This window comes from Octopus sinensis, linkage group LG6 (genome assembly GCF_006345805.1).
Source record: "Octopus sinensis linkage group LG6, ASM634580v1, whole genome shotgun sequence".
In the NCBI taxonomy this organism is placed as follows: Eukaryota; Metazoa; Mollusca; class Cephalopoda; order Octopoda; family Octopodidae; genus Octopus; species Octopus sinensis.
Window position 1 is genome coordinate 31,848,545 of NC_043002.1, and position 20,000 is coordinate 31,868,544.

Here is a 20,000-nt window from a genome sequence, read left to right on the forward strand (position 1 = left end):
TAGAAATGATAAACTGTTATATATGTAGAGTATGAAGAAGAATGGAATAAACCACACGAAGAAGAAATATTAGAACCTCCTGTAGATAATGCTTAGGTGTGAAATGCAAAAACTCTCTAACTAGAGTGCTGCAAAATCTTTAGCAGAATTTTAAATCAATTTGAAAATGAGGAAATTATCAATGAATTGCTGCTGTGAATATTATACAATGGATATTGGATAAAGTTTTAAAGTATACAGTTTTTAGTAAAATAATTAAAAAATATGGTTATATTTTATCTTTAATCGTGTCAGTCTTATGATTGCGCCTATGTGGGGACACTTCATGATGGTCATTATTATTATCTTTTTTTACTAAATAAACACATGCATTATTTATTCGCTCTTTACTTCAGCTTTAATATTGTTCCTATTTTAGTGTCCTATGTCCAAAATCTTTTGGCACACACTCTGTGGCTTCCTCATTGATTCTTTCACCCATGTATCATCTGTTTAGTCCAATTTCTTATGGCGATTCTCCATCCAACGTGTCTCTTGTTTTCTTTAGTCTATTCTCTCTTTCTAGAAAGACAGATAGGGCCAAACATAACAGAAGAAGTCGCGTAGGATGGAGAGTCGTTAAAGAGGTCACAGGAGATGTGATGGAATATTTTAGACAAAGGACTCTAAATAAGAAGAATAATGAAGCTAAAGGGAAGAGAAAAGTACAACAGTAGTTGCCCCAGCCATTGTCCAGCTCTCCTAGGATTACTCTTAAAATACAGGACATTATTAAACCTTACACACATATATGGTTCACGTAACATAAGATCATCAAGCCTATAAGATACTTCTTCGATTCCTGTATGCCTTAGCCACAAGCCCTTGAACCTAGATATACTCAACATGGATATCAATCAGGGGACTCATGTATACAGTATTCTGTTAGCAGATTGCAGTTTGCATTTAATAATATAATTGTTAACGATTTTGGCAATTATTACATTTTATTATATACTTTTCCCCTCGAGAACAGTTTCCCGATATTTTTTTTAATTATTGGCTTTAGAATCTGCAATTAATTTTCTTTCATTCTGTGTTTTGAAATCAGAAACGGATTCGTGTTCGGGATTTACTGCTTTATTCGATTTATTTTTAATATTTGTGCGTTTAACAATGTAAAAAGTACATTTATATATGATTGATTGATTGATTGATTGATTCTAGTTTCAGCTTATGAGCTGTGGCCATGCTGGGGCACCGCCATTTGGTGTTGCTACTTGGTTTCACTTCATGGAGGCTTTCTAGCAACTGCTATTTGGTGCATGAGAGAGTTCGATGCAGCTGCCCTCATCTGCCCCTCCTGCCGTGAAGTTGGTTCATCTGGGACACCTGACAGAAGAGATCCAGCTTCATTTTAAAGACATCTGTATCCACCCCATGCAGGTCTCTCAGGTTCTTCGGAGGATATTGAAGAGCTGTGGGCCACGGAAGCCCAGGCTATCACAGAATCTTGTCCTACATCTTGATGGCAGGTTTGGAGTCCTAGGCACCACGCAGTGGCGCCCAGTTCTGGCATTTGCGTAACTCTCGATGCCAAAGTTCAGGACACTTCCCTCCAGGATCTTCCAGATGTATATTATGGCATATCTTTCCCGCCTACGCTCCAGGGAATATAATTTTAATCTCTTGAGTCTTTCCCCAGTAGCTTACATTCTGCATAGAGGCTATCTTCTTTGTGTAGCTTCGTTGGGTCGCCTCAAGTTCTGTGATCAACTTGACACTGGATGGTGACCATAGCTGAGAGCAATAGTCAAAGTGGCTTAGGACAAGTGTCTTCCAGAGGACCATCATGGTTTCTTGTTCTCTTGTTCTAAAGGTTCTAAGAATCCATCCAGCCAGCCGTCTACATTTCAGTGTCAGTTTAGCAACATGTACATGAAAGGTCGCGTCATCACTCATGTGAATACCCAGGTCACACACTGATTGTGCCTCTGGGATTGCAATCCCTCCGGGTCCAGTGTATTCATTGGGTATTGCATTCAGTTTTGCATGCTGATAGTATAAAGCTTGAAACTTTCCAGCATTGAACTGCATGCTATTCTTTTCAGCCCACTTGTATATTTCGTCCAGCTCACATTGCAGGTGTTTAGTGTCCTCAGGGTTCTGTATTGCCTGTGAAACTTTGTATCATCTGCATAACTTGTGATCGTGGCTCTCTGCGTGGCTGAGGGCATGTCTGAGAGGGCCATTATGAACAGTAGTGGTCCCAGAACAGTGCCCTGCGGAACACCGCTCACTATTTGTGTGTTAATGGAGGTGGCCCCATTGGCTACTACCACCTGACTTCTATCCTTCAGAAAGTCATGAAGCCATTCTCCCAGTTTTCCAACTATGTTGAGATCACGCAGTTTTGTGACATATCATTCCATGATCGACTTTATCAAAGGCCTTTGCAAAGTCGAGATATATCACTTCCACATTTGAGTGGTTGAGCAGCCGTTTCAGCACCCAGTCATAGTGTTGTAGGAGCTGAGTTAAACAGCTTCTCCCTGGTCGGAAACCATGTTGGGGTCGGGCAGCAAGTCATTCTCTTCAAGGAAGGTGATCAGCTTCCTTCTGACTATTCGTTCCATGACCTTGCTGATGTGTGAGGTCAGAGAGATAGGTCTATAGTTCTTGGCTTCCGCTCTGCTACCTCCTTTATGAATGGGGCATATTTTACCTTCCTTCAGTTTTCCTGGAAGTTTGCCAGCTGCAAGGAAGCTCTGAAAGAGGAACTGCAGTGGTCTTGCTAGGACTCTCTTAAATACTTTTAGGAGGATTGCCGGAATCCATCGGGGCCAGTAGCTGAGTCTGTTTTCATTTCATCTATAGCCTTGGTTACATCTTCTTCCTTTATATCGATGTAATCTATCGTCGCCGCCTCTGATTTTATATCTGCAGTGTTAAAAAAGTCAGTTGGATTGGTGATTTGGAGATGCCCAAGGGGTGGAGTGAAAACACTCTTGAATTGCTCATTCAGTATTTCACTTACCCTCATTGGTTTTCCTGTAAGTGTGCCATCCTTTTCGAGGAGTGGCCCTATTCTACAGTGCACTGTAGCTGTTTCTTTGGCATACCTGTAGAAAGCTCTGGGTTAGATTTTATGTTTTCTATAGCCCAGGCTTCTCTGTCTGCTCTTTCTTTTTCATGGGAGAGTTGCAGACATTTTTCGATTTCCAACAGTTTTATTTTAGGCGGGACTTTTCACTGCTTTCAATCTGTTTGTTTAGTCGATTTGAAAATTTCGTACGCCGTCTCATTAAAATTTTCCTCTCTCTGGGGTTTTGTTCTTGTGTACAGTGGCTTTTCTCTCTGGGACACATTTGTAGCATATGGCTTGCATACAGACATGAATTGTTGAAGTTTCACGTCGATGTCTGGCGAGGAGAGACATTTAGGCCAGTTTTGTTTGAGGATCTCTTTCTCAATTTGTTTCAGTTTGCCTTATGGTAGTTCAAGCTGGAAAGATTTTGAGGGTTTCTTGTAGGCTGCATGTCCGTGCTCTCTTTTGGCCCGTACATGGTCAGCTCTATCATGTTGTGATCCGAGAGTAGTGTCGGTGTCACTTTCACATTATGGATGAGATCCATGTCATTTGTGAAGCAGAGATCCAGTGTGTTTCCTGCCCTGGTTGGTTGGAGTATTACCTGCTCCATGTACAGGGTGTTGATGAGGTTCAGGAGGGACCTCGCCTGTCCTCGTTCACATCTTGTCATTCCTGGGAGAGAAAGGCCCTCGGGCCATCTGACATTGGGCAGATTGAAGTCTCCCATAAGAAGCACACCTATGTGTTGTTCTAATGTGGTTAGAATTTCTTCTATTTTTATAAGGCAGTCTTCAAACTTGCCCACATGGCTTGGGGCATCTGGAGGGCGATATGTAGCACACACAACTAACTCAAGTTGCCTGATATGTACAATTAGTGTGTCACACACCGAGTTTGAGTATGACAAGAGGACCTGGGGTGTGAGGTCCTCACGGATGTACATAGCAACACCTCCATGACTCCTTTCTTTCCTGTCGGTCCGTAGTACAGCATACTGTGGTATGTGTAACTCCGCATCTGCTATGTCCGTTTCAGGTGCGTTTCTGTAATTGCTATGCATAAGGCTTGATTGCATGCAACAAAGTCTCTCAGGAACGGGATCTTTGTCCTGCTACTGAGTGTTTGCAGTCCTCTGATTTTCAGTAGGAGTATCGAGGTGAGGTGTACGTTGTTGCCGGCGGTGTCCATCCTGTGTCTGTTTGCTGTGGTGGTCTGGTATATAGTGGGTAGTCCCACCTGCGGGCTTGGGTTTGATGAAGCCAGGTCAGCTGCTGTACAATCTTTTGTGCCATGCACAAAAAAGATTGTTGCTCAGCAGCTGCTCTTTCGACATCATGTTGGCTGTTGTGGCGCGCACAACATCTGCGTACCTCCGCTTTGGGCAGGTGGAGCGTGTGGTCCATCCCTTTTCTTTGTGTTGATGGTTTGTCCATCTGCCTCGTGTCTCTGTGGCAGGGTCCCCGATGTGCAAAGCGGCAGCCTGCACCTTCCTTTCCATGCCAGCAGGAACTCTCAGGTAGAACATACACACCCGTGTGTGCTGTTTGGTTCCATCCTTTGCGGTTCCACTTCTATTTCTGGTTGTTTCATCTTTGGTCCTGCTTGAGCTTTTTCTTTTCCTTTAGCTCTTCCAGTCCTTCTTTTAGTTCTTCTTCCTCCCTCTACCTCTTCACCGGGTTCTCCGTCTCCATGGCCCTTGCTGCCGGTTGGAGAACTTGCACCTGGGTTCACTTCCCGGGCAGGTTTCTCATTCAAAACCTCATCCCGGGCGTCCACCAGGTGGGGGTGACTTCTTTCATATTTATATATATACATATATAAATACATTTCGTGAGCATTTGAAATCTATAAATATATTTTGCTTGCATTCGTAATTACAATTTCATCCTTAATAAATTGAAACATCAACATTTTAAAATATCAGACAGTGTAACAGTACAATATTAATGCTTTCTTTAATGACTATAACTTTACCTTTTTTTATTTTTAAAACTAATGCAGCTATTTAAAATATATTCGTGTTCTATGTCAATTTAATTTATTATATAAATATATTTATGTAGCATTGGATTGTAATTCTTCATTATTACTTTATACGCAAAAAAAAAAAAAACAGTATTTTATATTGTTTAACATAAATATTAATGTTTGCACGTTCTGAATTTGTGATGTTCAAAAGCATAAAATCGAGAAACCTTCTTCACCAAAGAAGGAATGGAATAAAATGAAATAAAAGAGTAAATAAATAGATATATATTACGAAAAACGGCGTGTTATAATTAAAAGTTAGAAGTTAGGATTTTAAAATTCATCCTTTAAGGAATAAGTACTGTAAATTTTCAAATTTCCACTTTATATTTCAAGAAACAAGAATGAAAACAAAAACAATACAAATAAAGTCTAAAACTTGTTTATAAAATCTAAACTTGTTTCAATGATACTAAAACAGCAATAATGCAACAATACAAATACTAAAATTGGAACATAAATAAGTATCTGTCTGCAACATACACACATGTATATACATACATGCACAAACACGTGTATATATATATATATAATATATATATATATATTATATATATATATATATAAATATATAAATATATATATATATATATCTATATATATATATAATATATATATATATATATATATAATATATATATATATTATATATATATATATTATATAATATATATATATATATATATATGATAGCGAAAGGGATTAATAAATCTAGGCAGGTATCTAGAAAGCACTCAGTGGTTAAGTGAACTTGGTTAACTGCATGAAATAACTTGACATCAATAGATTCAAATAGAATTAACATCGAAGGTAATTCCTCGTGTATGATTAGTGAATCCAAATAGCGTTTAGAAGAACTTCTAGAAAACTAGAATATATAACACTATTAACAAGAATAGAGTATATAACCCACTCTACGCAAGATAGTAATTTAGTTGGCATCTAACAGTATACATAGAGACTTTCTTGAAGTAGGCGGTAGATTATAGAGAAATAATGCTATTTTCATTATCCGCAGATCTCTCAAGTTAAATCTTGAAAGGTCACGAACAATATTTCTTTTTAATTCTATAAGCGTCCTCGCCCGTCTATTTCCATAGAAAATGAATATAGTAAGTTTAATTTCTTTGACGGTACTCTGGATTTAAGTACATGACTGTAACAGCCATATCATGAATGCATAAGTTATACAAATAAAAATTCTTATCCTCCTAGGATCTTCAATATTTCTATCGTTAAATATATTTCGAAGTTTTCCGCTAATGAGGATGTATTTACACGAAACGAAAAGTGTTATAACTACGCATTTTCTGGAACAAAAAAAAAAAAAGAATTAGTTTTCAACTACTTGTATTTTTCTATCACCAACTACTCTCTTAATGAGGTTGTTAATAAGTCGAAAAGTATTTCCCTTACTTTACACGGAAAACAATTCGTATGGTTTCTCGCAGAGTTAAAATTTGGATTTAACTAAAATATATTTAGCTATAGTATACAGAAACACAACTTCATTGTTTGCTCCATTCTGTTGCAGTTTTCAATGAATCATTTTTCTTTAATTTCAATTTAATTTACTTTCTTTGTTATTGCGATAGACCGCAATCTAAAATAACGCATCGGTTAGAATTATGTTATTTTGTATATTTCGTTTACATGTTTGTGCTAGAATGAATAATAGAGTTTCAAATGTCAAGAAAATTGATTACTCTCGAAATGAAAATTGAAATATAAAACAAAGTTTAAAATGGAAAGATAGTCCAGAAACTTCGAAGTAGTTTGTATGAATGACATAAATGTTGGAAAAATGGAGAGACATATAAAAAAAAAATTGGGTGAAAGACATCATACTGACACAGTAGCATTAGCCAAACAATGAGAAAAGTTCAATTTCTTTTTTTAATGAAACCCAATACAAGAATCCCTCGCTTTACGGAAGTAATACGTTCCCGAAACGCGAAATTCCGTAATGCGAATTTTTGTTGTCCTATTGATTTTTGATATTATTGAGGAGAAATAAGAGGAAGCAAGAGGAAAACAAGATAGAACAAACCACACTATCACCTGAAAATTAATATTTCTGAACATAGGCGCAGGAGTGACTGTGTGGTAGGTAGCTTGGTTCCCAACCACATGGTTCTGGGTTCAATCCCACTGGGATTGGGCAAGTGTCTTCTACTATAGCCTCGGGTCAACCAAAGCCTTGTGAGTAGATTTGTTATACAGAAACTGAAAGAAGCCCATCGTATATGTGTGTGTGTTTGTATTTGTCCCCCCACCATCGCTTGACAACGGATGTTGGTGTGTTAACGTTCCCGTAACTAAGCGGTTCGGCAAAAGATACCGATAGAATAAGAATTAGACTTACAAAGAATAAGTCCTGGGCTTGATTTGTTCCACTAAATGTGGTGCTCCAGCATGGCCGCAGTCAAATAACTCAATCAATTAAAAGAATGAAAGAATAAGAAGAATGCACGATACAATATAGATACATAAATACAAAAACATTTCAAGCGGAATAATTCAGGAGAATGAATAAGAATCGTAATATCATAACGGTACATTTTTATCACAAAAGATGTTGAATACAGTAGAAAGGTGGTGATAGCATGAGCGTTAGCAGGAGGATGAAGGACAATATTTACTATCTTCTAGGGGTGTGAAGAACATATCCAAATTTCTTTGTTGTTTATGGTGCATCATCTATTTGTGAGCTCACTATAATATCCTGTTGTAAATTGTTGGCCTTTCTCTATGTATGCCAATCTTTTAGCAATAATTCTTATAGTCACTTAAAGTGGTGTAATTAGAACTTCCGTTGTCTCATCTATATTCATCTGTATTCTCAGCTTGTTCTTTCTCTATCAGCATCAGTCCCTCGTTAGATAAACGTTCTCTCTGAGACACTAGCATCTCACTCACATCATTCACTACGACTTCTTCAAAACCAACATCTTTTGCAAGTGTCACCTATCTTTCCGAATTTCATGTAGACTTTCTACTTGAAACTCGCTATTCAGATTTGAGCTTTTCCTTCCATCCCACGATTCAGCTATATTATCCACAGTACCCATTAGGTTTAATTTCTTCCAGAATTCTCTAGCTGTAGGCTTATCTTCCTAGTTAATTGCTTTCTGAAGTTGTTTTGAAATTTCTTCGCCTTTGTCCATGAATTAAAGCAAAGAAGTTGTATTCTGGGGATATAGTCTACTTCACATTATCTGAAAGGCCCTCTGTCATCCATGCTTTCTTGTCTGAACACCAAACCAGAGGTAGATTAAACTTTGTGTACCACTTGGATGCTCTTAGATTTTACTATCACCAGCGGCATTTCGTCCCAACAAAAGTGGCAGACAACTTTTGGAAGTTTTAAATACTGGTGTTGTTTTTTATACTCGAGAGAAAATCAAAGAGGCTATCAGACATGCGCTTCGGGAAAAGTTCAGTTTCATCAACATTGTATACTTGCTCTGGTGTGTAGCCCCCTTCAGCAATCATATACTTCTACTGGCCACGACAATAACTAGGAGCTTCTGTATCAGTACTCGCAGTCATTATTACGTTGTGCAAAGTCATACGCTTCTTAGAAGTTTCATCTTCCCTTTTCTGCAAATCGTCAAATAAACTTTAGGCTCTCTGTTTTGTATTACCGTATTCATCATCATCATTAACACCACCATCATCTTCCTGTGGGTTTTACACAAATTGATCGGTGCCAGTCGAAAAAATTTTGAATCAGTAACAAACACTCGGCAGTTTCCTCCGTCACCTGAATAACTGCGGTGTTGAGACGTTTCCAATCCTTAATATATTTTTATGTATAATTGATTAAAAGAAACACTACATGCGTTAAGGCAAGCAGAGATATAACACAACTTTACGAGGATGAGTTTCTAATTAAAGAAACGTTTTAAGTATCGCAATAAATATATACAGTTTAGTTAAACCACATTTTACTTTTTTATCTCTAGCAGAGGTCAAACAGATGTGACTGGCTTCAACATTTCATATGGCTTCATCTGAAATCATGCATTAATCATCGTCCTGAACACACAAGGAACTGTTGATAATGCCTTGATAATATCTACAAAGATTTTATAACGTAGATATAAATTTATTTGTCCTAGTTTCCATAAAAGTGCAATCGTTCGCTATGTGGATTAATTAATCAATTAACAGATGTTCAACATTGTGTTTGGGCAAACTCAGTTGTAAGTTACCCACATGAACAAGCGTTAAAGATGTGCTTTGACCAGTCATATTGTTCTTAACTACACTGCCAAAATGTGTTTACAGAAACCCAATTCACTTATGCTGAAGCTGAAATTGCTTATGTGTGTATGTATGAGCATTCGTGTGTATGCATCTGAGCGCGATTGTATGTATATATTATATATATATATATATATTATATATATATATATATTATATATACATATATATATGGGTGCAGGACTGGCTGTGTGGTAAATAGCCTGCTTACCAACCACATTTTCCTGGGCTCATTCCCACCACGTCGCACCTTGGGCAAATGTCTTCTAAAGTAGCTTCGGGCCGACCAAAGCCATATGAGTGGATTTGGTAGACGGAAACTGAAAGACGCCCGTCGTATATATGCATATATGTGTGTGTGTGTGTGTGTGTGTGTCTCTGGGTTTGTCTCCCCAACATCGCTTGACAACCGATTCTGGTGTATTTTCGTTCCCGTAACTTAGCGGTTCGGCAACAGATGCCGATAGACTAAGTACTAGGCATATAAAGAATAAGTCCTGGGCTCGAATTTCTCGACTAAAGGCAGTGCTCCAGTATGGCCGCGGTCAAATGACTGAAAACTTAAAAGAGTTATATGTATGTATGTATATATATCTATATATATATATAGTATAATTTATGTGAATGAAAGAGAATAATCTTGTAGTAGATTAATCAAAAGTTTAAAACCGATACCTTAGTAGCAAAATCACAGCAGTGAACAGCACCGGTTGGAAAGGTAAACCATCTGGCGTTGCAACCGTGCGTTGGTGCGGATAATTGAAATTAAAACATTATTGGTGAATTGAAGAAATGGACTGAACGCAGATTGAACAGAAATCGTTTTATTTCATTCTACACGTGTTTCGAAAGGCACAATTACCAAATCCGATTGATATGGGCCATATTGTGTCTTTCTCTTCAGGAGAAAAAAGGAAATCCGTTGGAAAACAAACCAGAACAAAGAGGCAGAGCAAAAACAATCGAACTGTGCTCCTAAGAGCCCATGGCGAAACTGTTTATCAGTGTTGTTTGAGAACCGGTGGCTGAAAATAACAACGGGTCAGGCATCGGTCAATCATGGGGTGAGGGTGTATAGATGTTCTTTGTGGACCGAGAAAGAAAGTTCTCGGTCACAAAGAACATCTATACACCCTCACCCACATGATTGACCGATGCCTGACTGTTGAATTCTTCAGCCACCGGTTCTCAACATACACTGATAAACAGTTTCGCCATGGGCTCTTAGGAGCACGTTCGATTTGTTTTTTGCTCTGCCTCTGTTCTGTTTTTGTTTTTCCAACGGATTTCCTTTTTTCTTCCTAAGAGAAAGACACAATAGGTCCCATTATTCAATCGGATTTGGTAATTTGTGCCTTTCGAAACACGTGTAGAATGAAATAAAACGATTTCTGTTCATCTGCGTTCAGCTCCATTTCTTCAATTCACCAATAATGTTATAGTATATATATTATATATATATATAATATTAATTAAGGGTAGAAAGGATTATTTACATTAAGACCAGTGGTCTAGATATTAAAAAGAATCCGAAGATTAAAATATTTATATATACCAATTAAGGACTGACACGAAAAGTGGACAGTCACATGCTAGATATCGACGTCAAATCGCCATTACCACAAAAGTTATGTTTCTCAGATCAAACTCAACACAAAACCATAGCAATAAACAAGTGAAAAATATACGAAATAAAATAATTACCCATGTACTAATTAGTTTTCAGCTGTTATTTTCCGCAAGGAAAACTGCAGCCATCATCAGCATGGTCCGTTATAAATGTAAATTGCTGGACTAGATGCAAACACGATACCGAAATATCGCGTGCATGGAGTTCACCTATTACATTTGAATATATCTTCAAATGCCTTTACTTTGCGCGTTGGAACCCGAGAAAACTAGCTTGCAGCTAATAATTAGCAGCAGTTAATTTATCGGTTAGAGAACATATTTATTTATATAAAATTAATTAAAGTAAAATTGATATTATCAATTAGACCAGTGGCTAGAATATTAATTAAAAAAGATCCGAAAATTTAAAATATTTATATATACCAATTAAGGACTGAACACGAAAAGTGGACAGTCAACATGCTAGATATAGACGTCAATCGCCATTCACCACAAAGATATGTTCAGCTATTACATTTGAATATATCTTTCAAATGCTTTACTTTGGCGCGTTGGAACCCGAGAAAACTAGCTTGCAGCTAATATTAGCAGCAGTTAATTTATCGGTTACAGAACATATTTATATAAAATTAATTAAGGGTAGAAATTGATATTTATCAATTAAGACCAGTGGTCTAGCATATTAAAAAAGAATCCGAAGATTAAAATATTTATATATACCAATTAAGCTAATTATTAGCTGCAAGCTAGTTTTCTCGGGTTCCAACGCGCCAAGGTAAAGGCATTTGAAAGATATATTCAAATGTAATAGGCTGAACTCCATGCACGCGATATTTCGGTATCGTGTTTGCATCTAGTCCAGCAAATTACATTTATAACGGACCATGCTGATGATGGCTGCAGTTTTCCTTGCGGAAAATAACAGCTGAAACTAATTTAGTACATGGGTAATTATTTTTTTTCGTATATTTTCACTTGTTTATTGCTATGGTTTTGTGTTGAGTTTGATCTGAGAACATAATCTTTTGTGGTGAATGGCGATTTGACGTCTATATCTAGCATGTTGACTGTCCACTTTTCGTGTTCAGTCCTTAATTGGTATATATATATATATATATATATATATATATATATATAATATATATATATATATATATATACAATCATACACAACATATATTATATATAATATATATATCCAATATATATATACGTGCTTCTATGTATGGGTGTATGAGTGTATATGCATGTGTATGTACATATCTGTATTTACATATATATATGTGTATATGTATATATGTGTATATGTATATATATATATGTGTGTGTGCGTATGTGAGCGTCTGTGTGTATGCTCGTATGTATAAGCTTATTGAGAGGTGTGCATCTGGGACACACTAATGCTTCTCCTTATACGTACCACACAGATGAAGAAATAAATACATCTAGTCCAACAGATATATAGAAACTCATGTATAAAATATAAAGTAATTTATCATCTTATCATATATAATTGATGTATTTATCTAGAAACTATCTACTTCCTTGTATGCCTACTCATCCTCGGAAATTATAAATATATATATACATATATAAATATATATATACACATATAATCAATACACACGCACACACACACACATATATATATATATATATATATATACTTACACATACATACATACATAAATATATATATATATATATACAGAGAGAGAGAGAGAGACAGAGAAAGAAAGAGAGATACACTTATAGATATATTACCATATGCATATTTATAATACGCACACAAACACACACGCGCGTATATTCATCTGATTATCTATAAGTATGTTTACCTATGTATTTCTATTTATCCCTCTATCTGAAATATGTCCATCTTAGTTCTAAGATTTTTCGTCTCTAAACAATTAGTTCATAGTATAAGATTGAGTGTATGAGTGAGTATGTGTTTTTATGTGTGTGAGTAACCGATTGTCGTCTTTGAATATATGTCTGTATGCTTCTTTAAGATGTTTCAATATTTGAATATATTGTTGCCTATAAACTTGCTCAACTACGAACACAACAACAAAAGACTCCTTGAAATACACACACGAACATACATACATACATATGTAATTATATATTTGTGTGTATGTATGTATATCTATCTATTTCTCTCTCTCTTTATCTCTCTCTCTCTCTCTCTCTCTGTATACACACACACCTGCACAGATACGCGTACATATATATGCTTATATGCGTAAATTCACGGACATAGACATGCACGTTATTTGTGTCTATCACGCATATATGTATGATATATATAATATATATATATATATATATATATATATATATATATATATATATTATATATATATATATATAATTATTTATTTATATATACATATATATACATTATATATATATATATAACTACAACCTACAACAATGTTCACAGTGTGTTACTGAAAGTTGGAGACTGCAGATGTCCTGCTTACAATATGTAGACCCACACACACAAACTTACACCTATACACACGATCTATCACACACGCAAACAAACACGGAAACACACATACACGAACATTATCATCAATTGTCTCATTTTCAATTAGTTATAAGCTTTCTCATGTGTACTTCCACCCAAATGTTCAACAACTTATGCATAATCAACGAGATTTGCTGCAATACTGGCTATGATTCTTTATTTTCATCGATTACAATCTTAGCCGTAAAGATATATATCTGTAAATTACAGATATTTCGCAACATTCTTATTAAACATTTACAGAATAGCCATCTTTATTCGGGTAGCCTTTCTTTTCATTGGATATATACATGTATGTATCTTCGTATGTACGTACAAAACACGTTCTTATCTAGATATAATATATATAGAGAAACGCACGATTAAGTATGTATGTGTGTGTATTTACGTATACATTTATATATATGTACATTTGTATGTTTGTATTTATGTATATATATATATATATATATATTATATATATATATATATATATATAATATATATATTGCGTGCGTGTGTGTACGCGTGTCTTTATCCTAGTAATATAGAAACTTTGAAAGAAAGTGAAAGTCTTTATTTGTATTTTGGTACGCTATTATTTAAACCTTTATCTTCATCGAGTTTCAGTATCTCAGAATAGAATTATGTTTCGAAATTCCCTTGACGACAACAACGTAAAAATTCTCACTGGTAAAATTAAAATCTCTAAAATGGATAACAGAAATTCGAAGGATTTCTCTGGCACAATGGTCCAACGCCAGACATGTTTTAAAAAAAAGTACGGACTCGAATTTGGTACTCTGTACTTGATAAAAATGTGGTAGACTTTGGAATTATATAGTTCAGCACTTTTTCTGATAACGGTTGTATAGTATGATTGATTGATTCTAGTATTTCACACACGTGGCATACGTCATTATATAGTTTCTTCTAATTTAACTAAAATGGGTATAGTACTGGTTATTGTTGTAGTAAGCAGCAGCAACAGAAGCACCCCAATCACAACTGCCACGAGCTGACAGAATTGTTAGCCGAATTGTTAGCGCGTCGGAAAACTTTGGTGACAAGCATTAACTTTTGAGTTCAAATACCGCCAGAGACAATTTCATTTATCATCTGTAAGGGTTCGATAAATTAAGAACCACTTGAACGCTGTGGTCGATGGAAATCAATTAGCCCCTTGTCCGAAAATGTCAGGTTTTATACTTGTAATAGAAAGGATTGTTGTTGTTGTTATTATTATTATTATTATTTTTATTATTATTATTTTTATTATTACTTTTAATCTCCATCTTTGTTACAGTCACTTGTCGGGACATACCCAGCGTCCTGGGGCGAGTGAAGGATAAAAGATACTACAATATGACTGAGTAGGGGAGGTAGTGAAATATCTTCATGTTATACAACACAGGCATTTAAATGGATAGGGTTTTTCTAAAGATGTGGGCAGTACTTGTCAGCACAGTCTTTTTGATTTCTCTGAGGCATGGGTGCCCTGTGATCTTATCTAGATGCTTCTGACAACCCTTCTTTTATCATACCTGGGGCACCCACAAAAACACGAAGAATTCTCGCTGTGATATGCCAAATCTTTTGTATTTCAATTCCCAGATTCTTACATTTACTTAGTTTGTCAAATTCCTTGACAGATATATTTTTATTAGTAGGAAAGCTGACTTCTTAGTCTACCAGTATTTTCTTCCTTTTCTTTGATAATTATGTCTGGTCGATTAGCCTGGATCGTTCTTTTAGTGTTAACTGGAAAATCCCAGAAGATAATGACATTATTACTTTCAGCGACTGGTTCAGGATAATGTTCGTGCCAGTAAGTAGGAATGCTGATTTTGTAGTGTTAAAATATTTTCCAATGTAAATACTGTCTTACTCTATTGTGACGATTTTTGTATTCGTTTGGTGTCACCACAAGACATCCCAAAATGAGATGGTCTATTGTTTCGTCAAATGTGTCGCAGAATCTGCACTAAGGGTCAGAACCGTTTCAAGAACGTTAGCCTGATAGTTTTTTGTGAGAAAACTTTGGTCTTGTGTCGACAATATGAAACCTTCAGTCTCTGCTTTCAGTCCTGAAATTCTCAGCCACTGATAGGTTGTTGCTTGATCTACATCAGCATTTCGACTTCGAAGTATTTACTGTTCTTGCAGAGGCTTTTGGTTCCATCGCTCCTCAGTTTGTTTCTGCCAGTCTTTTTTTTTTTCTTTTGTAGTTTGCTTGTTCCATTTTGCTTGTTTTGTGGCAGTGGTTTCAAGTTCTCTATCTATTTTAGGGTTAATGCCATGATCCCTTGCGAAAATAAAGGGAAAAAAGAAAGAAAATTCACAGCGATAATGCTTTTTTCAGTACGTGTGATGTACCAGTTAAGGCAATTTTTTGCATTTCTTGCATGGATGGCAAACCAGAGATCATTGTCAAATAAATTTCAGTTCTCTTTTTGATCATTGCAAGTGCTCCTACAATCACTGGTATTGTAACCGTCTTGAAATGTCAAATTCTTTCGATTTCAGTGTGCAAATCTTTATATTTTCTGAGTTTATCAAATTTTTTGTCGTGATATTATGATCACAAATTATGTTCATGTCATTCGGCCGAGACTGTAGTGATGATTGCACCACCGGCCTCCTTCAATCGGCAGCCAGATGGCTGTAGCGAAAGAGATTGTTTGGTAGACAAGGCTGAAAAGCATGAGGACAGATAACTATTTGGTAGATTACTCATTGATTTCTTCAAGTTTCACTTGAAAAGGAAATTGAGAGTGGAGAGGGAAGTGCTGTCCTCGATTGAGTTTACTTAAAGGTGGGTGAATGTAGCGAAAATGGCAAGAGTTGATGGCACATCTCTAGGTATACACCTGTGAGACGGGAAGAAGGAATTGGCGAGGACACTTGCTCATAGAGTTTCAGGAAAATCTCGGACAGTGGGGTTCCTCGATTATCTCTAGAGGCGTTCCTGTATCAGCAGGGTCACTTCTCTGTCACCCCTCACTTTTTTACCCTTATATGCTATGCATATGTCACTTCTTTTCCATTGTATACCGTGTATACTTTATTATTTTTTTTTTTATCATTTCATTATTATATGTAAACCTCCACACTTTATGTCTGTCTCTGTATTATTCCCCTCGTCCTTCGCCCTTGTGGCAAATAAATGGAATTATTATTATTATTATTATTATTATTATTATTATTATTATTATTATTATGATCATCTTCCTCATCATCCTGATTGTCGTCGTTGTCGTAGTCATAAGCATGACCAAAGCAATGTCATCATCATCATCGTTCGTCTGTCAAAGTTGACGATGACTTACCAACTTCAAAAAATAAAGGAAGAAAGAAATGTGAGTTACTGCAGCGTGCGTCCACCTCCGTTACTCAAAGAAATGTCACCCATCTTTAATCAATGAGGACCATGTCTGTCTGCGGACTACCCTATCAAGAGATGTACTTACGAGGCGGACTCAAAAATCTCGACCACTTTGCTTCTACTCTACTTTCTGTGAGCCTTCAACTACGAAAGTGTTCATACTTCACTGTGGCAAATATGCTCGACATCGCAACAAATATCACAAGTCTATTTGATCTCAAGGAATTGTGTCGGTTTTGCGTCATGCAGTTTCCCTCGATACAGATGTTATACTAGCGCGTTTTCATTATTTCTTTTAGAGAGAGAAGAGTTGTGCCTTTAATAAGCATTTTCTATTACTGTCATTAAGTCAGCTTTTAATTCTATCGATACATTTGCTAATTATAGAAACTCCATTATTATTTGTATTAGAATATTCCGACAAAAAGGGATTAGCAAGGTATTTACGTTCTAGGTTCAAATTCCACTGAGTCCGACTGTGTCTTTCATCCTTTCTGGGTCCATAAAATAAGTACCGCTTGAATACTGAGGTCAATATAGCTGCTTTAGACCCGCCTTAAATCGTTAGATTTGTACCAAAATTTGAAAACATTATATTTGTATTTAAACCGATCAATATTTTAGTGACCCCAATATCTAATTCTATATTAATTACTGATTTTCACCGAAACGAAGCAACTTGTATAAGCAAAGTTCTGATAGTATTCACCCAAAACAACCTATAAGGAAGCAGTTCTATGCACTCCAGTTTACCATTCGTGGCAATTGTCCAATCCGAGCATCTACAATTCAACCTTTGTCACAAAAAGGTAGACTATGATATCAAACAGTTGTTTGATTTGAACGGTTTCAAAGGCGCAAAGTGCATTAAAAATAATCAATGACTATTGTGTGGTCGCAATACAGCCTGAAACGTAACAAAGATCTCTAAGTGACAGATGCACCTGGTTTCCGTATACATCTGTTCAAAACTATTTTCTGCTCATTCAAATTCGTCTGATATAACGTTTTAATATCAATTTCCTAACAATCTACCTGGCACAGAAAACATACAAAGTCTTCTCAAAGTTTTAAATCTTTTGCTGAGTTCATATTTTTGATTGTCGTTGTGTCAGATCATTTTAATGCTGAAAGAATAATTTTTCTTCATTTTAATTTTACAAAATAATTAAATTCAATTGTACACACCTGACACTACTCATAAAATGTTACGCACCTAATTTGAACATCAGTTTTCTAATTCTTGAATAAAAAGATAACGTAGCTTACATCTTTAAAATAAAAAGAAACAAGATACTCATTAATGTTTTGACAAAAAATACTTAAATATACTTGAATTATCTTCAAAAATCGGAAACTAAGACAAATAAGCCAAACAATTTTAATAACAAAGACGAAGACAAAAAGGACGAAGACGATTATGATAATGGTGATGGTGATGTGAATGATGCTTATCGTGATGATGATGATGATGATGATAGGGGAGAAGATGAAGTTGGTGATGACGGTGAATATATTTTTCTTTTTTTGTTTTATTAAGACACAATGATTTTCCACTAATTAGCGTGATGGTGGTGGGGATGATGATTATGATGATGATAATGATGACGACGATGACGACAGTGACAATGACGATGATGATGACAATAAAAATTACAAAATAGTAATATAATAATCTGTGTGAAAGTGTTTCTTCATAAAAAAAACATAATCAAAATTTCAGTGTTTGTGTTTGTGATGACATTATCATCATTATCATCATTATTATTATTATTATTATTATTATTATTATTATTATTATTATTATTATTATTATTATTATTATTATTATTATCCACATCATCATCATCATCATTATTATTGATGATGTTATTATTATTTCTGTTGTTATTGCTTACTTGAGATGTACAGTTTAGCATTCTGTATGACCTCAAATGTTTTATTGTTAATCAAGTTACATATTCTATCCTCTACTTCTCTTTATCACCAATTTGAAGTGTGAATCCTTTTAAAAATCTATGGTGTGTTTTAATCGCTTAATTGGTTGAGGTGTGAAGAACTAGACAGTAACATTAAGACAAGTTGACGCCAGAGATCTTTCTTATAAAGCAGTCACGACTCAGTTGAAGATCCTGCAGAAAGTTACCAAACCAGGTGTGTGCTTGTCTCCTTGTATTTCCAGCACAGTGTCGACGAAAAGACAAATAAATGTAACAATGTTCAGATCATATCTCAATTATTTTCTAAAATGTTTGATATTATAAAAAGATATTTTAAGAATTTCTCCTAAAGACTGCATTAGTGTCGACTGTTTGTATATTCCACTCGAACAGCTAATTAAGAATAGTGGTTCCTTGTTTAAACAAAAGGCTAATTTCTTTTTAAAGAAAAGGGTAGAGTCGATTAAAGCGACCTCAGTATATTAGGGCTACAACATATTTTATGGAACAAATAGATGGCAAATCTGTTTGTTCTTTTTTTGTTTTTTTCAGCGAGAAATAGTATCAATTAAAACTTTTTTAGTGTGATTCAAATATATATTTTATGGTATGTAAGTAAAAGAGAATCTAGATTTACTCAGCCAGCATGCCGCCAGATATTTTCCCAAAGAACCATACATATGTTATCCAATGCTCTGCTGTATCTATCTTTCGGTATTTATCCATTACTAATTAACACTACTATCATCGATCGTGCAAATTATAAAATTCTCAGCGTTGAACATAATCGCTTTCGATTTAAAATGTTTTGTTTCAAAAACACTATTATGAGAATATACGTAATAAAATGTGTACCTAGTGTGACGTGGCCTGTAATGATTTAGAGTGAGTTCTGAAAATAGGAAGTCACATTTTGATAAGAAACTGATGGTCGGCAACCAATTGAGTAGATATTTGACTAGCTGGCAGAATTTTCAGAGCATTGAATAAAATGCTTAAGCATTTGTACAAATGTGTGTGGATAGACGAATTGTATCTAGAAGCGTAATTGTTTTTAAGAGACTACAATTTAAAACATACGATAACTTCACGAATAAATGAATTTTCGATTGTATATCAGTTGAAGCGAACATTGCCGTTCTTCACTGATCTTGAAATGAA

At 35.4% G+C, this 20,000-nt stretch overlaps 1 long non-coding RNA gene across 1 annotated transcript in view; it reads left to right on the forward strand.

The window, feature by feature from the left end:
• LOC118763723 overlaps nucleotides 1–12,441 on the forward strand; it is a 22,760-nt gene extending 10,319 nt beyond the window's left edge. Inside the window, exon 3 of the long non-coding RNA XR_004999477.1 lies at nucleotides 12,427–12,441. This is a non-coding gene — a long non-coding RNA (uncharacterized LOC118763723). The remainder of the gene's footprint in view (nucleotides 1–12,426) is intronic.
• The last annotated feature ends 7,559 nt before the right edge of the window (nucleotides 12,442–20,000 follow it).